Source organism: Tachyglossus aculeatus, chromosome 19, assembly GCF_015852505.1.
Source record: "Tachyglossus aculeatus isolate mTacAcu1 chromosome 19, mTacAcu1.pri, whole genome shotgun sequence".
In the NCBI taxonomy this organism is placed as follows: Eukaryota; Metazoa; Chordata; class Mammalia; order Monotremata; family Tachyglossidae; genus Tachyglossus; species Tachyglossus aculeatus.
Window position 1 is genome coordinate 23,212,608 of NC_052084.1, and position 12,246 is coordinate 23,224,853.

Here is a 12,246-nt window from a genome sequence, read left to right on the forward strand (position 1 = left end):
TTTCCTGTCTATAGGGGCAGGCAGATATTGGCTATAAAGCATTCCAACACCTCACCCCCTCCTACCTCACCTAACATCTCTCCTTCTACAACCCAGCCTGCACTCTTCACTCCTCCCATACTAACCTTCTCACTGTGTCTCGATCTGGCCTGTCTTGTTGCTGAACCCTGGCCCACGTCCTGCCTCTGGACTGGAATGTCCTCCCTCCTCAAATCTGTCAGACAATTATGCTCCCCGCATTCAAAGACTTACTGAAGGCACATCTCCTCCAAGAGGCCTTGCCAGAGTAAGCCCCACTTTTTCTCAATTCCTACTCCATTCTGCATAGCCCTGACATGCTCCCTTTGCTCTTTGCCCCCTCCCTGCCCTACAGCAGTTATGTATATATCTGTAATTTCATTTATTTATATTGATGTTGGTTTATTTGTATGGATGTCTGTCTCTCCTGCCCTCTCTCTCCTCCCACCAAGATTGTGAGCTCGGTTTGGTCAGGAATTGTACCTCTTTATTGTTGTATTGAAATTTCCCAAGTGCTTAGTACAGTTTTATTTTATTTTGTTAATATGTTTTGTTTTGTTCTCTGTCTCCCCCTTCTAGACTGTGAGCCCACTGTTGGGTAGGGACCGTCTCTATATGTTGCCAACTTGTACTTCCCAAGCGCTTAGTACAGTGCTCTGCACACAGTAAGAGCTCAATAATTACGATTGAATGAATGAATGAATGAATACAGTGCTCTGCACATGGTAAGCGCTTAATAAATACAATTGAATGAATGGATATTAAAATAATTAGGGATGGGGAAGTAGTAGAGTCCAGTCAACAGAACAAGGTTTTAAACTAAGCTGTACCATTCTCCTACTGCATCATCACCTTGGGTAAGTCACTTACCTTTCTGGACCTCAGTTTCTTCAACTGATAGTTGGGAATTTGATATCTGCTTTTCATACATCTTAGACTGTGAGCTGTGTGTGTCAGGGACTATGTCTGATTAAATTATCATTTCTCTACTAAAATGCATGACACATAGTAAGCACCTAATAAATACCATTTTTAAAAACACTGAAGAGCCTGCTTTCTCCCAAGGCTGAAAGATGCATCTTTTTGACTGTGAGCCCACTGTTGGGTAGGGACCGTCTCTATATGTTGCCACCTTGTACTTCCCAAGTGCTTAGTACAGTGCTCTGCACACAGTAAGCGCTGAATAAATACGATTGATTGATTGATTGATTTGGGCTCGCATGAAACACAAATACAAAAACACATCAATCAATTGTACATAATTGTAAAGGATTACCTATTCTAATATACTACACTTTTGCATGATACAACTGTCTTTTGATGCCTGAATCATGGGATAATCAGATGCAGAGAAGTTTTTTATTTATGTCATATTACAAAATTCAGCCAAAACATCTCAATGCAAAAAATCTTCCTACTCTTGGTCTGAGTAGAGTACTTGGGATTCGAGCTCCCTCAACCCTGATCGAAACCCAAAATTTCAACTCCAAAATGGAGGAAGAGGATGCGGATGGTAACACATACCCAGTGACTCCTTGCTTTTTTCTTGTCTGTTCAATTCAAAATAAGGAGACTAAAGATCCTGAGATGTTCCACACACTTTCTTATTCTCCCTCTTGGACTGTCAGCCCCATATGGGGCAGAGGCTGTCCAATCTGTTTACCTATGTGAGTGCTTAGTATATAGCTTGGCACATAGCAAACACTTAACAAATACCACTATTATTATTATTATTATTATTATTATTATTATTATTATTATTCCACTCATTTGGGATACTAAGTCAACATCATCTACCCTCACTTCGAGGCCGCATTTCCAAATTTCTAAACAACTTTGATCCCTTTCTCACATTCCTTCTGTCTTTCTCCATCCCTACACGTATTTTCAGGGACTTCAGTGTCCACATGGGTATGCACGATGACCTCTTGCTTCACCCCGCCTAACTCAATCACCAACTTGGATGCACTCTCAGTATTGTCATCTCTAGATAACAAACAACTTCTAGCCTCACCAATGCTGAAGTCCTATTGTACACCCACAACCTCCTCAAATGTCTTCTCTCCCACACAGCACCTTTTGGAAAAACTATTCTCTTCCCCCACAAGGAATTCTAATCCCTCTTACACCCTCCAGTTTTCCAGAATCAACTTGCCCCATTTAATCTTCATTCTCAATTTACCTTCTCTTAATGCACATAGCCATATCCTCAATTCTGCTCTCTCCACTGAACTCAATACCTTCATTCCCCTGTCTCTCAGTCAGTTCCACCAACCAGCAGCACTGGATCACCTCCACAGCAACCTCCTCTGCTCTTGTACTAAAACTGTGGAGCAGTGCTGGAGGAAATCCAGACATCAAGCCAACCTCATCAATAACAAATTCATCCGAACTGCTATAATTTTGCCCTGTCCTCTGCCAAGCAGCAATACTCTCCACCCTTATTTATGCTTATGCCCAATGCAAGCTCTACCTGTTTTAGTCTTTAGTAAATTTGCTCCCTCTCCAAATCCCTTGTTCCCTTTGACTCCCCAATCCCTTGTCCTTAATGACCCTGCTCCTGCTTATTTGATAAAATTGAAGCCATTGAGGTGATCTCTCTAAAATTTCCCATTCACCTTGCCAGTCCCACCCTCCTCCCGCCCTCTCTGCAACTCTCCCATTCTTCCCAGAAGTACCATAAATTATCTTCCGTCTCCTCTTAAAATCTACCGACTCCACCTAAACCTCTGACCCCACGCCATCACACCCTATTAAAACATTTAATTCTTTTCTACCCTCCCTGACCACAGTCTTCAACTACTCATTCTCCAAACCTCTACATTGCCTCATCCATTTCTCACCTCTGGTTCCTGCAATCTGGTTTCCACCCCTCTGCCACTCCATGGAAACTGTCCTCTCTAAGGTCACGATTGACATGACACTTGCTACTTGCTGCTGCTGAAGATGGTGTGGTTTTATTGTACATAGCTGTAATTTAATTAGTTATATTTTACCCTCCCAAGAACTTAGTACAGTGCTCTGCACACAGTAAGCGCTCAATAATTATGATTGAATGAATGAATGAATCCAGGAAAAGATGTTAGTTTCATTATTAAGAGAATTATCTCGGATCATGGTACCTGCCTGCAGTAGTGACTTTAAAATGAGGACTGGGGCTGTGTCCAACCTGCTTACCTTGAATCTACCCCAGGTCGTATATCAGTGGACACTACTTTGATCTCTACACTAGAGCTTCAGTATTCATGTAGCTGTCCCTGATGATCCTTCCACTGTCCACCTGCTCTCACTCTTTTACTCCAATGACCACCTACTCCACCCCACCTCACACACTCACCAATTTGGGCACACACACTTGATTTTATAATCTTGAGTAACTGTACAATCTCTACCCTCACCAGTTCTGAAATTCTTCTATCTGAGCACAACCACCTCACCTTCTCTCTTTCCCATAACAACAACAACAACAATAATTATTATTGTTGTGGTATTTGTTAAGTGCTTACTGTATGCAAGGCCCTGTACAAAGCACTGGGGTGAATACAATTAAATAAAGTCGGATACTGTCCCTGTCCCAGGTGGGGATCACAGTCTCAATTCCCATTTTACAATTGAGGTAACTGAAGCACAGAGAAGTGAAGTGACTTGCCCAAGGCCACACAGCAGACAAGTGGCTGAGCTAAGATTAGAAGCCATGACCTTCTGACTCCCAGGCCCAGAATTTGAGGACAGGGGCTCATGCTGCCACGCTGCTTCTACCCACGCCCTCCCCCTCCACAAATCTGTCCTTTCTCCCACAAAGACCTTCATTCCTTTGACCCCCTACAGTGCTCTACAGCCATCCTACCCAGTTTGGTCTGCAGATCTGAACTGCCTTCCCCTGATGCAGAAAACAACATTCAACACTACCTTCTCCATTGAACTGAACTCTCATGCTCCCCTATCCCTCTGCCAGTCTCATATCACTAACCGGCAACACTAGATTGCCTCCACAGTATGCTTCCTCCACTCCTGTGCCCAAGCTGTGGAGTGGTGTTGGAGGAAATCCAGACATCTCTCTTACCTTATCTACCTTAAATTCATTCTTATCTGCTTCAATTCGGTCCTCTCCACTGCGTACAAACAATGCTTCTGCTTCCTAATTCACTCCCATAGCCCCTACCCCCTGCCAGTTATTCCAGGCATATAACTCCCTTTGCCAAACCTCCCGTCTTTGAGCCCTCACCATTTCTTTTTCCTAATGACCTGGCCATATACTTCATCAACAAAATTGAAACCATCAGGCATGATCTCCCTAAATTCTCCACTGCTCTGGTCCAATCCCCCCCTCCTCCACCCTCTTATACTCTCCCCATATTCCCTGCAGTAACTCAGGATGAAATCGCTCACCTCATCTCTAAATCTGCCTCTTTCACCTCTGCTTCTGGCCTCATACCTTCATACCTTTTTAAAACACTCGCCCCTTCCCTTCTTCTCTCCTTGATTGCCATCTTCAACTGTTCACTCTCCAATGGCTTCTTCCCCACTGCTTTCAAACATGCTCATGTCTCCCCTATCCTAAAAAAAGCTTTCCTTGACCCCACAGCTCTCTCCAGTTATGACCTTATCTCACTCCTACCATTTCTCTCCTGAGAGATTTGTTTAAACTTGCTGTCTCCACTTTCCTATCCTCCATTTCTCTCCTAGGTTCCCTCCATTCTGGCTTCAGCCCCCTTCACTCCACAGAAACAGCCCTCTCTAAGGTAGCCAGTGCCCTTATTCTTGCCAAATCTGAGGGCCTCTATTCCATCCTAATCCTCCTAGACGTCTCAGCCACCTTTGACACTGTAGACCACCCCTTTCTCCTTGAAACTTTATCCAACCTTGGATTCACCATCACTGTCCTCTTTTGGTTCTCCTCCTATCTCTCTGACTGCTCCTTCTTAAGTTCTTTTGCTGGCTCCTCCTCTGCCTCCTACCCTCTGACAGTAGGGGTCCCTCAAGGCCCAATTCTAAGTCCCCTTCTTTTCTCCCTCTGCACCCACTCCTTTGGAGAACTCATTCACTCCCATGGTTTCAATTACCATCTCTATCCAGACGATTCCCAAATCTAGATCTCCAGCCCTGACTTCTTTCCTTCCCTGCAATCTCTCATTTCTTCGTGCCTTCAGGACATAGCTACTTGGATGGTCTGCCAAAGCCTCAAATTCAACATATCCAAAACTGAACTCCTTATTTTCCCATCCAAACCTTGTCCTTCCCGTGTCTTTCTCATCACTGTAGGCAACACCACTATCCTCCCAATCTCAGAAGCCCAGAACCTTGGGATGGTCCTCGACTCGTCTGTCTCACTCCATCCACATATTCAGTCTGACACAAAATCCTGTCTGTTCTACCCTCACAACATTGCTAAAATCTGCCCTTTCTGCTCCATCAAAACTGCTACCATGATGATCCAAACAATTGTCCTTTCCTGCCTTGACTACTGCATCTGCCTTCTCATTGACCTTCCATCCTTCTCTGTCTCTACCCACTCCAATGCATATTTCACTCTGCTTCATGTATCATTTCTCAACTAAAGCATTCAGTCCATGTTATCCCACTCCTTAAGAACCTCCATTGGATGCCAATCCACCTCCCGATCAAATTGAAGACCCTAAGCATAGGCTTTACAGCACTCAATCAGCTTACTCCACTCTACCTCACCTCACTAATCTCCTACTACAGTCCAGCCTGCACCCTCCACTTCTCTAGTACCAGTTTACTCATTCTACGCTGATCTCATTGATCTTGCTGCCAACCCTATTCCCATGTTCTTCCCCAGCCTGAAACTCCCTCCTCCTCTATATACTCCAGACCACCACTCTCTCCTCTTTTAAAGCATTGTTAAGGTCGCATTTCTTGCAGGAGGGCTTCCCTGACTGAGCCATCTCTTCCCAGACTCTTTCTCCCTCTGTGTCATCTAAGCACTTAGATCTGTGACCTTTGGACATACTAATAATAGCAATGATGGTATTCATTAAACATTTACTACTTGCCAGGCACTGTACTAAGCGCTGGGGTGGATACAAGCAAGTCGGGTTGGGCACAGTCCCTGCCCATTGTGGTGTTCACAGTCTCGACCCTCATTTTACAGATGAGATAACTGAGGCACAGACAAGTGAAATGACCTGCCCACACAGCAGAAAACTGGCAGAGCCTGGAATAGAACCCATGACTTTCTGATTCCCAGTCCTGTGCTCTATTCACTATGCCATGCTGCTTCCCATTTGATATTAAATATTCACCCCACCCCCCCAGCCCCACAGCACTTATGTTCATAGCTTAAATGTATGTTATAAATAACTTATTTATTCATGTTAATTTCCATATACCCCTCTAGACTGTAAACTCATTATGAGCAGGGAATGTGACTGTTAATTCTACTCTACCAAGATCTTAGTACAGTGCTTTCTCTGTAAAGTATTATTCTTATTATTTAGTGCCATCGAGTCATTTCTGATTCATAGTGACTCCATGGATATACTTTCTCCAGAACCTCCCATCCTCTGCCGTAATCTGCAACCTTTCTAATGGTTCTTCCGTTATCGTTGTTATGGTCTCTAAACTTCTAGCTGCTGGTATGCCTCTTCCATGTTTTTCCTGGACTTTTCTTAGCATTATTGTCTGCAGAGTAAGCACTCCATAAATACAATTGATTGATTGATTCCCTGCAACTGTCCTCTCCTGGTTCTACTCTTATCTCTCCGGCCCCTCCTATTTAGTTACTTTTCTGGCTCCTCTTCTTCCACCCACCCCCTAACTGTGGGTGTCCCTTGAGGCTCAGTTCTGTGTCCTCTTCTCTATCTAAACTCCCTCCCTTCGAGAACTCATTTGCTTCCATGGCTGAAACTACCATCTCTCTCCTCTTCAGTTTCCTGCACCCGTACTACTGTCACCTCCTCCCTCTTAAACCCAGTATACTGTCCAAAGACAAGATCATCTGGAGCCCAGTGTACCATCCTCCTCCAGGAGCTACGGGAAGCTCGTGGAAAAGTGCTCACTCCCGGGGCTTTCCAGGTCCACAGATCCAGAGCTTTTCCAACCCACACCACAAGCCCAGAGCTTCTCCAGTTCACATCACAGACGCAGATCTTCCACAGCCCCACACAACAGGCAGTTGTCAAGATCAGAGATCTCAATGACGCTTAATAGTCTTTTTGTAAGTATTCATAATCAGGTAATGATCAGACATAATTCTGATTCAGACCACCTTTATCTAGATAATAATTATGGCATTTAAGTGCTTACTATGTGCCAGGCATTGTATTCTAGGTCTAAAAATGTTAAGATCTAATTATATCCCATCTAATAATATCAGCTTCCTCCTTCTCCCACAAGATCATCTGTATTTTCTGGTTTTGTGTCCTGAACCTCACATACTTCTGGTCCTTTCCCCCCATCAGGGGCAGGAGTCTTGCTCCATAGGAGTCCTATCTCTGGACCCCAAAATTTCAGAGTATCCAAATAACACCCAGGATCATCACTATCCCCTTCCTGTGACCTGATTCTTTCCAGGGTCACAGCTCAATGTTTTCTCTTTGTCCTGCTCTCCCAGGAACATGGCTCCAACCTCTCACCTCAAAGTGGCCAAATGTCTCATTCACCAACAACCTGACCCTCCTACCTCCTTCCCAGTTCTTCCCTCTGATTGGTTACAGGTTAAGGCCATAGAAGGAATTCATTAAACTTCCTTAAGGAGGGGCATTTAGGAAGGAATCTCCTGGGTTCCTTTTCCCCATTCTCAACGTGAGACTAGCTGGAGTGACTGTCATCCCTGTCCACACTTTATCTCAAGTGGAGAACAGTTTGTCTCTAGAGACGTGCTGTCTGCAGTGTCCACCTCAAGGAGGGTATGCGGAGGTGCCATTTCTAGACAAACAAACCTTAACCAAGCAGTTGTCCCCATTTAGTACCTGTTTCCAACATTTCTGAAAACAGAACATAGTGCTAAAACTGAATACATTCATTCATTCGTATTTATTGAGCACTTACTGTGTGCAGGGCACTGTAGTAAGTGCTTGGAAAGTACAATATAGCAAGAAAGAGAGAGAATCCCAGCCCACAGTGGGCTCACAGTTCCCATGACACTCGATCACCCCCGAATCTCTGCGGTGCAATGTCCACTATCTCTTATCTTAGTCACTTTGTTTTCTGTTCCTCAGTGACCTCATCTGTAAATGGGGATTGAGACTGTGAGCCCCCCTGTGGGACTGGGACTGTGTCCAACCCAATTTGCTTGTACCCACCCTAGCGCTTAGTACAGTTCCTGGCACATAGTAAGCACTTAACAAATATCATCATCCACCCGGAGTCACTATCCAAGTGACATGGCTCCCTCCATGTTCTGGATCTATCAGATCTTCCATCCCTGGGTCAGGCTTTTTCCTGTACAATTCGGTCCATCTCTGGCCTGGCACGAAGTCTGCTGTGGTCACTGGTGCCCGAACCTCTAGTTCATGAAGAATCCCTGGATTCCTAAACTCTTGAAAATGTTCACATCAGTGATCATGCCTAGACCACTTCTCAACCCAGTAGGTTGATTGTGATGAGCGAACCTCTTCTTTAGGCACCCATTCACCCCAAAGTTCATGGGGCCCTATTTTGGAAGCAGCGTGGCCTAGTGAAACAACCTCAGGCCTGGGAGCCAGAAGTCCTAGGTTCTAATCTCAGCTCACTCACTTGTCTTCTGCGTGACCTCGGGAAAGTCCCTTAATTTCTTTGTGCCTCAGTTTCCTCAACTGCAAAATAGGGATTCAAAACTTGCTTTCCCTCCTACTTAAACTGTGAGCCCCATGTGCGACAGATATTGTGTCTGACCTGATTAACTTGTATCTACCCATTGCTTAGAACTGTGCTTAGAAATATCATGATTATCATTATTTTTATTTCCCTTACACACTCATAAGCATACATTCCTCCTCAACAGGCTCTTATCTGGCCAAGCAAAGGGCAAGGTGTTGATCTGAAGTTGGGAAACCTCCAGGCACGGAACTTCAAGTGACGGAGTGGTTCCAAAAGTCTCAGTTCATCTGCACTCTGTATATGTCATATATGTTAATGAATGTTTGGATGCATAAATGTCAAATAACAGTTTTATCTCTTCTTACTTAATTTTTCTCAGACACTGACTAACACTGTTTCTACTAATCTTCAGATGTTGCCAACTCTGCCTGGGGTGCACAATTCTTCAAATATTAAAGAAGTGTAACCAATAGGATTCAGTTGCCAAAACTACATTTTTGGTGCATAAGCTAGTCTCCAAATGTCAGGGAATGTTCTGAAGATCATTCCGTGGTCAAACCTCGTTTTCTGAGTGTGTAGCCACATTCTACAGTCAGCATGCACAAATCCATTGACAGGATACATCAGTGAGTTTATTTTTAGTCTTTTGTCTCTTTTTAGCCATAGCACAGTCATCTTCTTCCACAGGCACTCACAACCACATCTAGCTAAGTCAAACATCCTCTTTGAAATTTATGACAACTCTATGGCCACTGGGGAATGGCTCAAACATAGCATCCTCGGCTCAGACTTGGACAGCCATGCTATCTTGAAGTAGCCTCCGAATCTTGGTGAACTTTTCAGGCAAGCCAAATTCATTAGGTCTCCAGAGTCCAGATCTTGGTAAGGTCTATGAAAGTTGCCTAGAGGTCCTGGTTCAGTTCACTGCTCTTCTCCTTTATGTAACATGTAGCAAAGATCATGTCCACTGTGGCACTGTGTAATCTGAAGCCACTTGGTGTCTCCAGGAGCATCCAGTCGACAAGAAGCTGGGCCCATCTTGGGCCGGGACAGTTCTTAGGGTAAGGGGCTCTTGGTCACGGTAGTGGGGCCCGGATTTAACAGAACTGTTAGAACGAACGCAGAACTGACCTAGAGGAAAGAGTCCGGGCCTGGGAGTCAGAGGACCTGGATTCTAGTGCTAGCTCTGCCATTTGTCTGTGGCATGACCTTGAGGAAGTCACTTCACTTCTCCATGCCTCAGTTCCGTTGTTGTGGAAAGGGGATTCAATGCCCGTTCTCCCTCCTTCTTGGACAGTGAGCCCCATATGGTACCTAATTACATTGTTTCTACTCTAGTCCTTGGTGCAGTGCTTGGCACTGAGGAAGCGCTTAACAAATAGCACAGTTACTTCCTTCCCATTGGATTGACTCTGTCCTCACTTGATCGGGGGCAAACTTGTCCAGGGATGGACACGTTTTCTGGGCAGTGATTATGGGCTGCGACAGTTCTGCCTTCTCGGTCCTCATCCTTCTCTCCCAACCCGTCATGCCTGGCCTCTTTGCTGGGGCCAGAACGACTCTCCTATGACAGCTTCACATACTGTCTCTACCTCACTCACTGTCTCCCCACTTCTAGACTGTGAGCCTGTTGTTGGGTAGGAATTGTCTCTATCTGTTGCCGAATTGTACTTTCCAAGCGCTTAGTACAGTGCTCTGCACACAATAAGCGCTCAATAAATACGATTGAATGAATGAATAAATAAGCTTACAGTTCACTCCTACTACTAAGTTGAGGACTGCCTTGAAGATGAAGATGATGGTGAAGTTGTAATTGCAGTATTACAATTCCTACATCATCCTCTGCAAGTTCCTCATAGTCAGATGTTCTTCAGTGTATTGGCTTGGCTCCTATATGGAAGTAAAGAAAAGAGCGAATGAAAAGATGAACTCTGGTTGGGTGAATGTTAAGGTGACAATTTCATCAGTTTCATTCTGTACAGCCTAATTTACAGATGGGTCATCCCTTGCCCGGTAATTAAATGAGACCAGTTCTTTTAGATCTGTTTTTTTGTGTGTGTGTTGATTTTTTTTTCGGGGTCATGGCTCTTGCTGTCAAGGACTGCAGGCTGGGTGAAGCAGCAGAGTTCATATGAACTTAGGAGGGAATAACTGTGGAGCAAGTGGAGATCAAGGACACTTCCAGGAAATGCTCTAGGATCTTGCTAAATCAGTGTGAATCATTAAAATAATGCATTGGAGCACCACCACAATATTGCTGCATATCTAGAGTACTCTGTGTGACAACATATGAATCACTGGACAACTTGGGGTGGGTGTATTTGTGGGCAGCTAGGTGTGTTGTGTCAACTTCCTCCCTGCAGTCTCACATTTCCTCCTGCTTTCAAGACATTTCAATGTCCTGCCAAATTCTCAAACCTGTCCAAAATAAAACTCCTTGTCTTCCCACCTAAACCTGCCCTTCCTCTATTTTTCCATCACTGTTGACAGCAACACCATCATTCCTGTCTCACAAGCCTTGCCGTTATCTCTCTCATTCAACCCACTTATTCGTTCTGTCTTTAAATCCTGTAGGTTCAACCTTCACAACATCACTAAAATCTGCCCTTTCCTCTCCATCCACACTGCTACACTGTTAATCCAAGCTCTTATCTTCTCCTGCCTTGATTACTGTATTGGCCTTCTTGCTGACCCACCTCCCTCCTATCTCTCCTCAATCCAGTTCATACTTCACTCTGCTGCCTGGATCATTTTTCTCTAAAAACACTCAGTTCATTTTTCCCCACTCCTCAAGAACCTCCAGTGGTTGCCCATCCACCTCCACATCAAACAGAAATTCCTTACCATCAGCTTTAAAGCACTCAATCACCTAGCCCCTTCCTAGGTCACCTTACTACTCTCTACTACAACCCAGATCGTACCCTGCACTCCCCTAAGGGTAGCCTTCTCACTATACTTCAATCTTGTCTATCTTGCCTATCTGAGCCGTTGGACTTGTCCATGGAGCTGAAGTGGAGGGAGGATCAGTATTTAAAAATGAAAAAACACCAGCCATAATAATAATATATAATGATGGCATTTGTTAAGCGCTTATTATGTGCCAAGCACTGTTCTAAACGCCGGGATAGATACAAGAGAATCAGGTTGTCCCAGGTAAGGTTCACATTCTTAATCCCCATTTAACAGATGAAGTAAATGAGGCACAGAGAAGTTAAGTGACTTGCCCAAAGTCACACAGATCATAAGTGATGGAGCCGGTATTAGAACCCATGACGTCTGGCTCCCAAACCAGTGCTCTTTCCACTAAGCCATGCTGCTTCTCTGATGGCATCTGGTATCATATCAATTCCAGACATGGACAGGCCAGCTGGAAATCAGCCTGACAAGTATGAAGACAAATAAATGGTCACCTTAGTTAGATGTCAGCAGGGGTTTTCCTTATGGCGAGTCATGGGAGAGACATTC